Below are 11832 nucleotides of genomic sequence, written 5' to 3' on the forward strand. Positions count from 1 at the left end.
ATGTTCCTGTTATCCCTGATCTCTCTAGGACCTTTATCATGAAGGGGTGCTGGATTTTGTCAAAGGCTTTTTAAGCATGCAGTGAGATGATCATGTGGTTTTTCTTTCGCAGTTTGTTTATATGGAGGATTATATTGATAGATTTTCTAATGTTGAACCATCCCTGCATTCCTGGGATACTTGATCATGGTGGATGCTTTTTCTGATGTGTTCTTGAATCCGATTTGCTAGTATTTTTGTATCGATGTTCATGAGGGAAATTGGTTCTCTTTCTCTTTCTTAGTTGTGTCTTTGTGTAGGTTGGGTACCAAGGTAATTGTAGTCTTGTAAAAAGAGTTTGGCAGTGAGTCTCCACCTTCTATTGTGTGGATGAATGATCAATTTTAGAACCTAAAGTTTGCATACCATCTCTAGTATTTGGGATTGCCTTTCATCTTAGGAATTTATGTTCCAATCTGAATTTGTAGTTGTCCTTATTCTTTTAAAAGTGACTTGTTCAAAATATACTTTAAAAAGTTTCATTTTCTAGATGTCTTCTTGGTAAGAAGTTCCTTCATTGTTGTGTGGTTCTTGCTTTCTATTACTGTTTTCTGAATGAGGCAGCATTTTGGGTGTATGTGTTAGATAAGTCATTTTTCTCCTGGGAAATAGCATTGCCTTCTATGATACAAGTGATCATAACTTACGTAGGGGTTGGTTTGTAAATTCCAAGTGATGACATTTCTTCAATGTATTCTTGAGCATTATTGAAATTGAATACAAAGTGATTATACACAATTTGGCACCTTTCAGCTTCCTATAGCAAATATACACTTACAAATGACTGAGCTATACACTAATGCACAGGACAAAATAATACCTGCATATGCAGAATATAATTGCACTATTTTAACTTATGACTGGAGGCATTTTAAAAGGAAAACAGCAGCAAAGAATGTTCACTATATCACCTTGGTATTTTTGCCTAGTTCTGGAGATGACACAATAATTAACGCTGCTGACTGGTGCTGACAACAATGATCACTACAGTGTCTAAGTGATGAGAATGAGGTGATGAAGACGGGCACACGCCAGAGGCTAGGTTTCTTCCCTGCCGACAACACTACTTTGGTTCGTATAAGTAGTTATGGGACTGGCAGCAGAACTCTTCATAATTGTCATTTGCTCAACTCTCGGTTTTGTTCATTCCCTTTGGTGGCTCACATATAATTTCGTATAATCAGTTGTGTGTTTGGTACTCCACCAAGCATTTTTTAAGGGTTTCAACTGACTCCAAGCAACTGTCAACTGGCTGGTTTGATGTTGGCATCAAATTACTCTACTTACGCACCCATGCATCCTGCAATGGGAGTAGGCCAGAAGCAGAGGGGAGTTTGCCTGCTTGTCATTTGTTTTACTGTCTTCACTTGGAGTCTCTCTCCAGTGAGAGTCTATTTCAGGCGTGTGGATCTAGAGCTATATGTGACAGTCCAAGTTGAGGGATCTTCCTATTTCTGTGATAGTTTATCCCGTGGGTTCTTTATATTTGGGGTGCCAGATGGCCTTCCTTCTAAGGCAGATGCGGTAGCAGCCAGTGAGAGCTCTCTAAGACGTCAGATCATCTTTGGATGCAGGTGGACTGTGTCTCGGCCGACCCTTCCTGGGAGGAGGGCTTCCGTCAGCTGCGGGCAGAAGAGAAGAAAGGAGGCATAGAACGCAGGAATGTGGATTTGTAATCAGCTTAGATTCTTCCAGACCAATGGGAGTGTGATAAGTTTGAGGAGAATTTTGACATGAAATGGGAATTTGAACCAATTAGGGAAAGATAGATTGCTATGATGCTTCATTTTCAGAAGCCAGACGAGTGTAATCATAATCCCACTTACCCAGACAGCAATCTGCAACTCTGGGAGATTGTCTTCAGCAACTGGGTTTAGGCGCAGAGAAGGTTTTCACATAGGAGAAAATATTTAGGGAGGATGCCATCAAAACCCAAGGAGAGAAGATTCCTAGATTAAGATGGTATCTTGGTCTGTTCTTGCTGCTATAGCACTGTACCCTTATCTGGGTGGTTTATAAATAGGAATTTCTTTGTGGCTATTATGAAGGCTGAGGAGTTCGAGATCAAGAGTGTCTAGTGAAGATGTCCTCCTGCATCTTGCTCTAAGATACCGTCTTCATGTTATGTCCTTGGGCGGCAGAGAGGTTGAAAGGGCAGGCAACTTTCAGAGGTGTCTTCTATAAGGGAATTCATTCTATTCCCAAGGGTGGAATGCTTATGATTTAATACTCCACAAAGTCCCTTCTTCTTAACGCCACTGGGATTCAGATTCTATCTCAACATGAGATGCAGAGGGATGCAGAAGACATCCAAGTCACGGCCGGGAGAGCGATCCAAGTGAGGAGGTCGGGTTTGTAGAGAAGTGAACTGGGATGTTGGGGTCCTGGCTGTATGGTTACAACTATCGAGAAGCTGCAGGGTTAATGGGTGGGTAAAGTCCTGGAATGGTGGCCTGACTGTGGCAGTGATTCTTGCAATATGCAATCTTAAGTTAATTCTAACTGAAGAGCTAATTATGAATTTTGTGATCTGAAAGAGGCGTTTCTACCTTTTGAGCCATAACAGGTTCACATAAGGAGGAGGGGATGGGAGGTACCAGCTGGTTCCCTTCTACTTTAAAGAGTTTTAAGTCAACTTCCAAACAAATATGCAGGAAATATCCCTGGTTCTGTGACTCACCCAGAAAAGAGCTGGTTGCAGGCATGATAGGACACATGTCCTACCCAAAAGTATGTTGCTGGTGTATTTTTAATCAAGACACGGAGAAGACATGTGACAGAGGTCCTTTTAGTCCCCTGATCACAGACCAAAATGGTGAAAAGAATAATCTTTCTTTTTTTATAAATGTCCCAGTTGAAGCTCTGATATTTGCTTCTTGTGAGACATGGAGAAAAAAATTTCCCCTGAACGGTGCAATAGTTATCTTCAGAGTCTGAAGTTCCATTTTGGGGTTCAAATCCAAGCACCCTCATTATTGCAATGGCTGCATGCCAAAAGGTGAGTTATTTAGGCTCTTTTATCTTTGCTTCTTGTGATGACGAATATTTACTGTCATCTTGACCCCATTTGGAATGACCTAGAAAACGTATCTCTGGATGTGTCTGCTCGGTGTCTCCTGTGATGTTTAACTAAAGACCCACAAGGAGTGTGCTTTAACCGTCTCTCCATCTGGGGCGCAAGACGCTACAATGAAGAGAGAATGAGCACACGAGGCGTGCTGCAGCATTCATTTCTCCAATGTTGGTCCAGTGGAACCCGCTCCCTCCACCCTGACTCCCACAACCACCCGTGCCTTGACGCACTACGTCCCTTTAAAGTATGAACAAAGACAGGCCCTTGTTTCCTTATATTGTTTTCCTTATAGTGAATCTTTATGTTGCTGTGATAAAAACTATGACCAAAAAACTATAAGACAAACAAGCAAAACCAACTCATGGAGGAAAGTGTTCATATCATTTTGTAAGTTGCAGTTCATCACTGGGGAAGCCAAGGCAGGAGATCAAAGCGGAAACTACAGAAGAATGCCACTTACTGGCTTGTCCTCTAGACTCTGCTTGGTTAAGCTTCCTTATACAGGTTCCTCTCCCTAGGGACATTACTCCCAGCACTGGGCTGGGCCCTACTGCATCGATTGGCAACCAAGAAAATGCCCCCCCACAGACAAGCACACAGCCCAGTTTGATGGAGGCAATCACCAACTGAGACTCCCTTAGATCGCTCTGGACTGTATCAAGCTGACAGCTAGGACTAACTAGGAGGCTGGTATCTTGTTACCACAAGCAACATAAATAATAAACTTGTCTATAAAATAGAAATAACAAAGCCAGGTATGGTTTCACATGCCTATAATACTATCATCTGGGAGGCTGGGGCAGGGAGAAATGAGTTCCAAGGCATCCTGACCTACAATAGTGAGACCCTAGCTCAAGGAGACACTGATGATGATTACACTTTCCATACAACATGGCTTTCATCAATTACGCCAGTACTGCAGGTTTTGTAATGAATATAGCCTATCTAGTCAGATACCCAACACCTTATCGAGAAGTTCCGTGAACTAATACATACTAAGGTACAGACTTGGCAAGCAATAAACACCCTGTGAAAGCCAGCTCCCTTGTGGACCTGTTCTCTCTTACTTAAAAAGAAGTCTATTTAATGGTACCCTATAGCTCTGAGCTGTGGCACACCTCAATGAAAAGGCTTACTTGGCTTGCTGTTTGTTTGTTATTGCTCCCTGGTAAGAGTCAGCAAACTTTTTTCTAGAGAGATCTACGGTTTCCGTTTAGCCATTCAAACTTGACATTGTAGTGTATCTAAAGGACGTCAGAAAGAGTAAGTATAGCTGCATTCTAATAAAGCATCACTCACAAAACCAGGCTGCGGTGTAGATTCGGCTCACTGACAATGTGTGCTGACCTCCGTCTCACAGAGCAGAAGTATGTGGGGAAAAGAGGAATGCAATCTTTGACGGAAAACAGACAGAGCAAACGCTCTACAGACTCGCATAAGCTTACAGCATTAGCGTAGCTTGGAGATGTCTTCATACTGAGCCCATGAAAGAAAGTGGATGTCCCACAACACAGGCGGATACTAAAACACGACAAGTAGCTCTCACGAGTGTAAATATTTACTAGTCCAAGCATAGGTACGGAAAATAAATGAAGTCAGAAACAGTGGCTCCGGAGTTCACATTCGCTACATGCCGAAGCAATACGGGAAGATGGAAAATGCACAAAGGCTGTCAGGTCGTGGCGTGAGGCTGGCGTCCCCTCTGATTTCATAAGTTGCAGGACGGTCATGCTCTAAACCAGCTCAATCGCTTGTGTGGTGATTATCCAGCCCTCAAACCACCTTCTCTATTGGGTCGTGTCGTCTGGTCATTACTGTGGCTAAATTGTGAGAGGTCCTCCTTGTTAAGCTGGCTAAATGACCTACCACAGGGCTTCATGGCATCGGGGACCTTGACAAAGAATTTTCAAGCTGGTAGTGGCTACGCTGTGTGTGTGAATACAGTTTGAAAATCTGCCGGGGAGAGATGAGAGGCAGAAATACAATGAACACAGAGACACGAAGCATGGGAAGTAAAAAGGAAGAAACAATACTGGCACATTGTAAATTTAAAAAAAAATGCCTCCTTTGGGCAATACCCTGGGAGATCAGCAGGAGATACACTATGGGCTGCTGCAATGACTTCCTATGTTCAGGTCCTCTGAAGCCCCTCCCTCTCCAGCCCCTCCCTCTCCAGCCCCTCCCTCTCCAGTCCTACTAATGTTGTTTTTTGTTTGTTTGCTTGTTTTGTGCTTTGCTGCCTCTCTCCTCCTTCCCTGTGCTCCCCAGTTTTCTTTCCCATTTTCCCTTTACAAAACAGTGACAGGATAAAGTTTTAGGCAACTTATTTACTCTATTTTTTCTTCTCTTCCTTGGGCTTCTGTGTGCTGGTGTCACAAAGGTAAGCCACCAGGCCTAGAAACAGTGCTTTTTGCAAAACAGCCCCTGTGGGTTGTGACTCGTGTGCCAATGGATGTTTGCAAATGGAGTCCGGGAAGGGAGAGACACTCGTCTATTCTACGTGACACACAGCTTTGGATTAAAAACCAGCAGGTTCTACAAGGAGCGGAAGAGGCGTGCAGACACAGCGTGACCACAGTGGGTGAGAAAGAACAGGGGGACGGCTGTCTTATGAACCCCTCAAAGGGTAAACAAGTGCCCGGAAAAACCTGGAGTGTGGGTGGAGTAAAGTAATTGAAAACGGCTGAACGTCTGAGTGAGTCTGTTTTGTCCCCCCAACCCCCGAACTAAGAATGAGTAAAATGCCTTTTTAAGAACTGGATGTAAAAATGAAACCAGAAGATAAAGGGAACCTGCTATATTTAGCCGTTCACACACATGCACACACACAACTAAAATAGCAGCCACGTGATCCATTAAGACAGGCTTCTCCCGCACCTAACTCATCTGCTGGGCCGAATTAACTCATCCTTGCAGGCTTGGGAGCCGCGGTAGACAGAAAGGACCTGTGGGCCCAGGATGGGGCAAAGGCAGCCTTCTTCTGTCTGTAAAGGCTTTGATTCCTCCTCTCCCTCCTCCCCACCCCTCCCCTCTCCCTGTGTAAGTGTCATGTGTATATGGAGGTCAGAGGGGAGCACTGTGTGTCCTCTTCTGTCCCTCTGCACTTGACCTGGACCAGAAAACCCCAGTGATCCTTCTTCCCTTTGGCCTCTGACCACCGTGAAACTGGGTTTAAAGACATGTGTCCATGCCCAGCTATCTATGTGAGTGCGGGGGATTTGAACCCATGTGCCCACGTTTGTGCGGTGAGCACACAGAATAAAGGGATGTGGGGGGTGGTGGGGTGCACTAGCTCCACACAGCAGGTGGCTGTCAACCATGGTCACCCCGACAGCTAGGAGCAGCATGGTATTCTCGTACCCACGCTCTACCCCGACTCTTATTTTCAAGGAGAGCCAAAGGACCCAGAAGGGGAGATGATTGCTTAATCTGTTAATTTAGTATTACCTATTGATTATATACACATTAGCCACCTCGCCCACGATAATTTATAGCATCGTAATCGCACATGATGCTCATTGACCCTTCTGTGATGTGTTATCCCCAAGAAGAGTAGCAAGCAGAATATAATTCAAACTAGATGCTCAGAACCCAGAATCCACTCTCTTACTACCTACATGTAATGCTGCTTCTGAGTGCTCAGTAATGACTGTTTTCACCCATGCTCTACAGAGGCAGCAGAGAGGTGGGCATGCCTCAGTAGTGCTAAGTCACTCAAATCCAAGGACTACCCAAAGTCAATGATGATAATTTCCTAGGAAATGACTTATAAAAATGGAGATATTCATATAAAAGAGACGAAAGGTCCATGTAGAAAGAACTGAGACCCTCATATGTAACTCCTTAGAAATATGATTTAAATCTTTTTTGTGGGTTTTCTTTCTTTTTTATTATTTTAATTTTAAATAGCTTGTTTTACATGTCAATCCCAGGTCCCTCTCCCTCCCCTCCTCCCGCACCCCCCCACCATCCCCACCCCAGCCTCCCACCCTATCGCCATTTCCGTCCAGTTCACATAGGGGATATCTAGAGTCTGTCATTTCACTCAGGGTAGGGTCCAGGCACTCCCCTAAGAGTCCAGGCTGAGAGAGCATCCCTCTTTGTGTTATGGACACACGATGTCTGTTTGTATGCCAGGGATAAACACTGATCCACTGCCCAGGGCCCCATAGGTTGCCCAGGACTCCTCACTGACTCTCACACTCAGGGGATCTGGATCAGTCCCATGCTGGCCTCCCAGCTGTGGGTCTGGGGTCCCAGAGCTCTCCCCTGTTCAGATCAGTTGTCTCTGCTGGTTTTGCCAGCCCATTCTTTGCCAATTTGCTCATCACTCCTCTCTCTGTCACTGGGTTCCTTGGGTTCAGTTCAGTGATTAATTGTGTGTTTGCCTCTGCTTCCATCAGTCACTGGATGAAGGCTCCAGGATGGTTATAAACATCAAGTTCATTATCAGGAATGGGCATTGGAGGTGGTCTCTCCACTATTGCTTAGCTTGCCAATTGGTGTCATCCCTTTAGATCACTAGAGGTCACAATGGTGCCTGATCTCTCTTCTAACCTATGATTCCCTCTTCCCCCTATTCTAACCCCACTCAACCTTCCTATTCCCCCATGACCTACTCTCTCTTCCTCTTCTCTCCCTCTCTTCTTCCCAGTTCCCATCCCCCCCCCACTCCTTGCCGTGTTCCCCATCTGTTCAGAAGATCTTGCCTCATTCCTCTTCTCTGGGGTATCATACATATCTCTTAGGTTCATTCCTGTTTCCCAGACTCTCTGTCAGTGGAATTGCAGACTGGCACTATCCTGATCCATGACTAAAATCCATATATGAGTGAGTACATACAATGTTTGTCTTTTTGTGACTGGGTTACCTCACTCAGGATGGTTTCTACTAGTGCCATCCATTTACCTGCAAATTTCAAGATTCCATTTTTTTTCTGCTGAGTAGTACTCCATTGTGTAAATGCACCACATTTTCCCCATCCATTCTTCAGTTGAGGGGCATCTAGGTTACTTCCAGGTTCTGGCTATTACAGATAATGCATTCCCTTTTTTGCCTCTACAAAATTGTTATGTATGTGATCTTTAAACCCCTGTAGTTTCTAAACTCTTGCTTAAAAGAATCTATAAAATGTCTTTGTCAGTCTGAGCCAACTACTAACATAGAATTTAAGTGCAACTATTTAATTTCCTGTTTTCTGATGTTAGCTGGCAAAGTACCATTGGCATGGCCTACCTTTGTTCACTCAGTCAAGAGCATATGATACGTCTGGGAACTAAGTAAGCAGAGGTCAAGCGTTGGCTCCTGCCCACCACCAGGGTTAGTGAAATGGTGCATGGATCCACAAACAATGGGGATAATGGTTTTTTACATATTATGAGAAGCCTTTTGCTTTTTACATTTATTTCTTTCAACATTTGGCTATGCCCAGAATCAAACTGTCGTTCTGAACATAAAGGTACCTGCTGTCACCCGAGTAGCCCCGCTAGCCATGTGCATTGTTTCTTGATTACAACAAGGTGTTTGCTAAGAATTGCCCTTACAGATTGCCCTTCCGCTGGGACCTACTGGTGACTTTTAGTCCAGGATATTAGGGCATGACATAGGGTAAGGAGAATACAAGAGTGGAGAAGAGACCAGAGACACAGAGATAAGCTTAGGGGAGTGGTACAGGCACCAAGATTAACAGCCTTGGTGCAGGGGTGGCAACACAGCTCTTAGTTCTCTGCTAAGGAAGACAGAAGGAGATGCTAGAAATGTCTCCATACTTCTGGCATGAGATGTTAGGCTGTGGAACCACCAGCTAGTACTTCAGGAACGTGATGATTTCACGCTATGCAACATCAAATCTCTTAGGAAGGTGCTCGAACTGGTTTATACGTGAGGAGGATCAGAACTAGGGGAAGAAATAAACCCACTGTGATCCTTAACGAATGGTGATGCCTCCCCAGGGAAGTCTCTGGGGTCCAAGGGGAGGGCTCTACCCCTGAGCTATTTTTTTTAATAACCTGAGTATAGACACAGAAAACATGCTCCTTGGGTTGGTACTTGACACAATCCCTGAGAAATTATTAATTACAGTGGAAGCCAGGTTGAAACGTCATAAGGCTAAAGGAAATATCTGAAAAGCACCAAGGTGATGCTTAGAAGAACAGACACACAGCCCTGCATCTGGGTTTCAAGCAGAATGGACAAGTTAGAAGATCTAAGGTCAGGTGCGGAAGAGCTACCCCTTAGCAACTATGTAAGAATACAAGCTGCTTTAAGGTGTATTATGACCAACAATGAGGCAGCTACATAAAGACAAACCCATAAATCGCCCCCACTTGCTGGCAAAACTGCCTTTGCTTTTTGAAGTTCGTTCTATCTTAAAATAAAAACAACTAATCTAAAGAAGCTACTGGTTTTAAAATTAAGGCTTTAGGCCACTTATTCCAAATGCACATGGAATCTCTCACCTGGCGGTTTATACCCCAATTACATCATGAGTTCACCCAGAGGCGAACGGTATTCACTGTGTGCTGCCTCCTGCATTTCCCAGGAAACTTTCCACTGGGCTGAGCCACGTGCTCTGGCGGATAAAACAAGAGCTGAAGGGACATAAATCCTTAACCGCTGTTGTGTCTCCTTCATCAATTTCCTCCCTTGACACCGTGAACTCCGAGTCACATTTGAGGTGCTGGCAGAGAAGATGAAGAGAGCCCTGACCTCTGAGTCACTAAGTGGCAGAGAGCCCAGCCAATGCACATGACTTCGTAGGAGCAAGGAAGTCTCCCTGATGTTACCGAACCCCTGTGGTTTAGGTGTGTGAATGCTCTTGCCAAGGACAGAGCCCAACCCTAACCACATTTATTCTTGAACATCCCTGGATTGTCCCTGACCATCACCTGGCTCAAGAGAGCTGGTGGCTCAACCATTATAATCCTCTCCAGGAAACTTTTGAGAAATTCAGACTGCTCTGGTTTCGCCACAGTCATGTGGTGAATAAATTCAATCGTCCACTTACAAAAAGCAACAGAACTGAATTGTTGGTAGTAGGTTAAAGGAATCTACTGTAGGGTCCTGACAACTATATATATATATGTTACTAATTTGCTGTAAAAGCATTAACTCGTGAAATTCAGTGCAGCACATGAATTCTAGCACACTTTGTTCTTGTGTCAGCTAAGAGTTTTGACCAACAGTTACGATCCCCAAAATTCCATGAAATTGTAATGGAAGAAATCTTAGCACTGAGCCATCTAATGCTACCAAGTGTCAGACTTTTAAGACAGAAAACTGAGCCAGAGGGGTAGAGACATGTATCCCAAGTCTCTGTGGTCCCCCCCGACTCCATTTTCAGTGCTCTCCCGGGTGCATTTTTAAAATTAAAACATAAAAACACATTCTCTGATTTTTTTTTTCTGCAGATGAGCTGACCCCTTTCTCCCAAGTCTCTTCAATCTTTAGCTTCGTGGAAGGGGGAGGAAGAGTGCTTCCTTGTGAAGAACGAGACACAAGAAAGAAAAGGAGCAGACTGTAAGATGAACCTCATTCACGTTACTGTGTGCATGCACCCTCCTCCTTCCCGAAGCCCCAACTGGCCCCAGCTGCTTTCCCTGTCATGTGTGTACACACTGGGAAAGGGCCTCTTGGAAGGGGCACCTTGCTGTTTTTCCTCATCCCAGTCTCTAGTAAAAATTAATAAGTGTTGCCACCTGGATTAGATATAAATTATGTAGAACTTTAACCTGAGGGCATCCTTAAGGTTTTCTTTTTTTTTTTTTTTCTATAGTCTCCAACCCCTCATTTACGCCGGAGCTTAAAAAGAAGGTCATGTACGGTTCATCGGAGCGGTTGTACCTTCGATGTGCCGTTTTCTCGCTTCTCCCTTTCTGCTCAAATGTATTTCCTCTTCATTTCTAAGGGAATCGATCCATGGAAGGGCCAGCTGCCTGCCGTCCTTCTTCAAGCAGGTCCTGGTTAACGGGAGCTCTAGGCACCTCTGCTCCCACTGACTCGACTGCACAAGACAACAGAGTGCTCCTCACTCTTGTACGATTTGCTGCTCCCCTCTGACTCGTTAGAGCCTACCCCTGTGCTCCAGGAGCACCCAGTTGGGTCTGCAAGCTCTAAAGCATTCAAGAGGAAGGTGGGCCCACCCACCCCTCACAAAGACCTCTTTTGAGAAAGGTGGACTGAAATATGGGGTGGTTATCAGCAGTGAGATGACAGAGTGGTAAACGCTTGTCTCCCAGGTTCCGCTGGAATGCTTAGTGGTGGACCCCCTGGGGGTGGGGGTGTCCGGATGCTTATGCTCTTAGCCCAGAGTTGGTTCTAGAGTTACCCAGCCACCATCAGTCATCTTGAAAGACTTTTCTTCTGTACAATCAAAATTCTTACTCTACAGCTGTTTTCTACATACAGTAAGGGCTATGGGAACATGCGTGTGCATCTATCCATGTACATTTTTTCACTTGACCCTCAAATATAAGGGCAGAATGTGCCATAATAAATTCATGTACAAAAAAGGCAGCAGATAAGCATCACTTCCTGTGTGTCAAGAGCTCTATCCCTGCAAAGCTAGCCAAATTTCACGTGATGGTGTGTGCATGCGTTTTTCTGTGTTACATCCTTTTTTTCAGTGCACATACAAGTGCAAATACAAGCACACATAATTCCATTTTCATAAAAACAAAATTTTAGATGCATTACTTATAAAAATACGTGGCATAAGCACA

At 44.5% G+C, this 11832-nt stretch overlaps 1 long non-coding RNA gene across 2 annotated transcripts; it reads left to right on the top strand.

The window, feature by feature from the left end:
* Window positions 1–5314: 5314 nt before the first annotated feature.
* On the top strand, window positions 5315–11626 carry LOC110343718. Of its 2 annotated transcripts, none has more exons than XR_005881588.1 (3): window positions 5315–5693; window positions 10522–10630; window positions 10887–11626. It is a non-coding gene; the product is annotated as an uncharacterized LOC110343718 (long non-coding RNA). The 2 variants fall into 2 exon arrangements; XR_002386033.2 differs by having other exon boundaries at window positions 11019–11626.
* Window positions 11627–11832: the final 206 nt, after the last annotated feature.

Source organism: Mesocricetus auratus, unplaced genomic scaffold (genome assembly GCF_017639785.1).
Source record: "Mesocricetus auratus isolate SY011 unplaced genomic scaffold, BCM_Maur_2.0 Super-Scaffold_100015, whole genome shotgun sequence".
Lineage (NCBI taxonomy): Eukaryota > Metazoa > Chordata > Mammalia > Rodentia > Cricetidae > Mesocricetus > Mesocricetus auratus.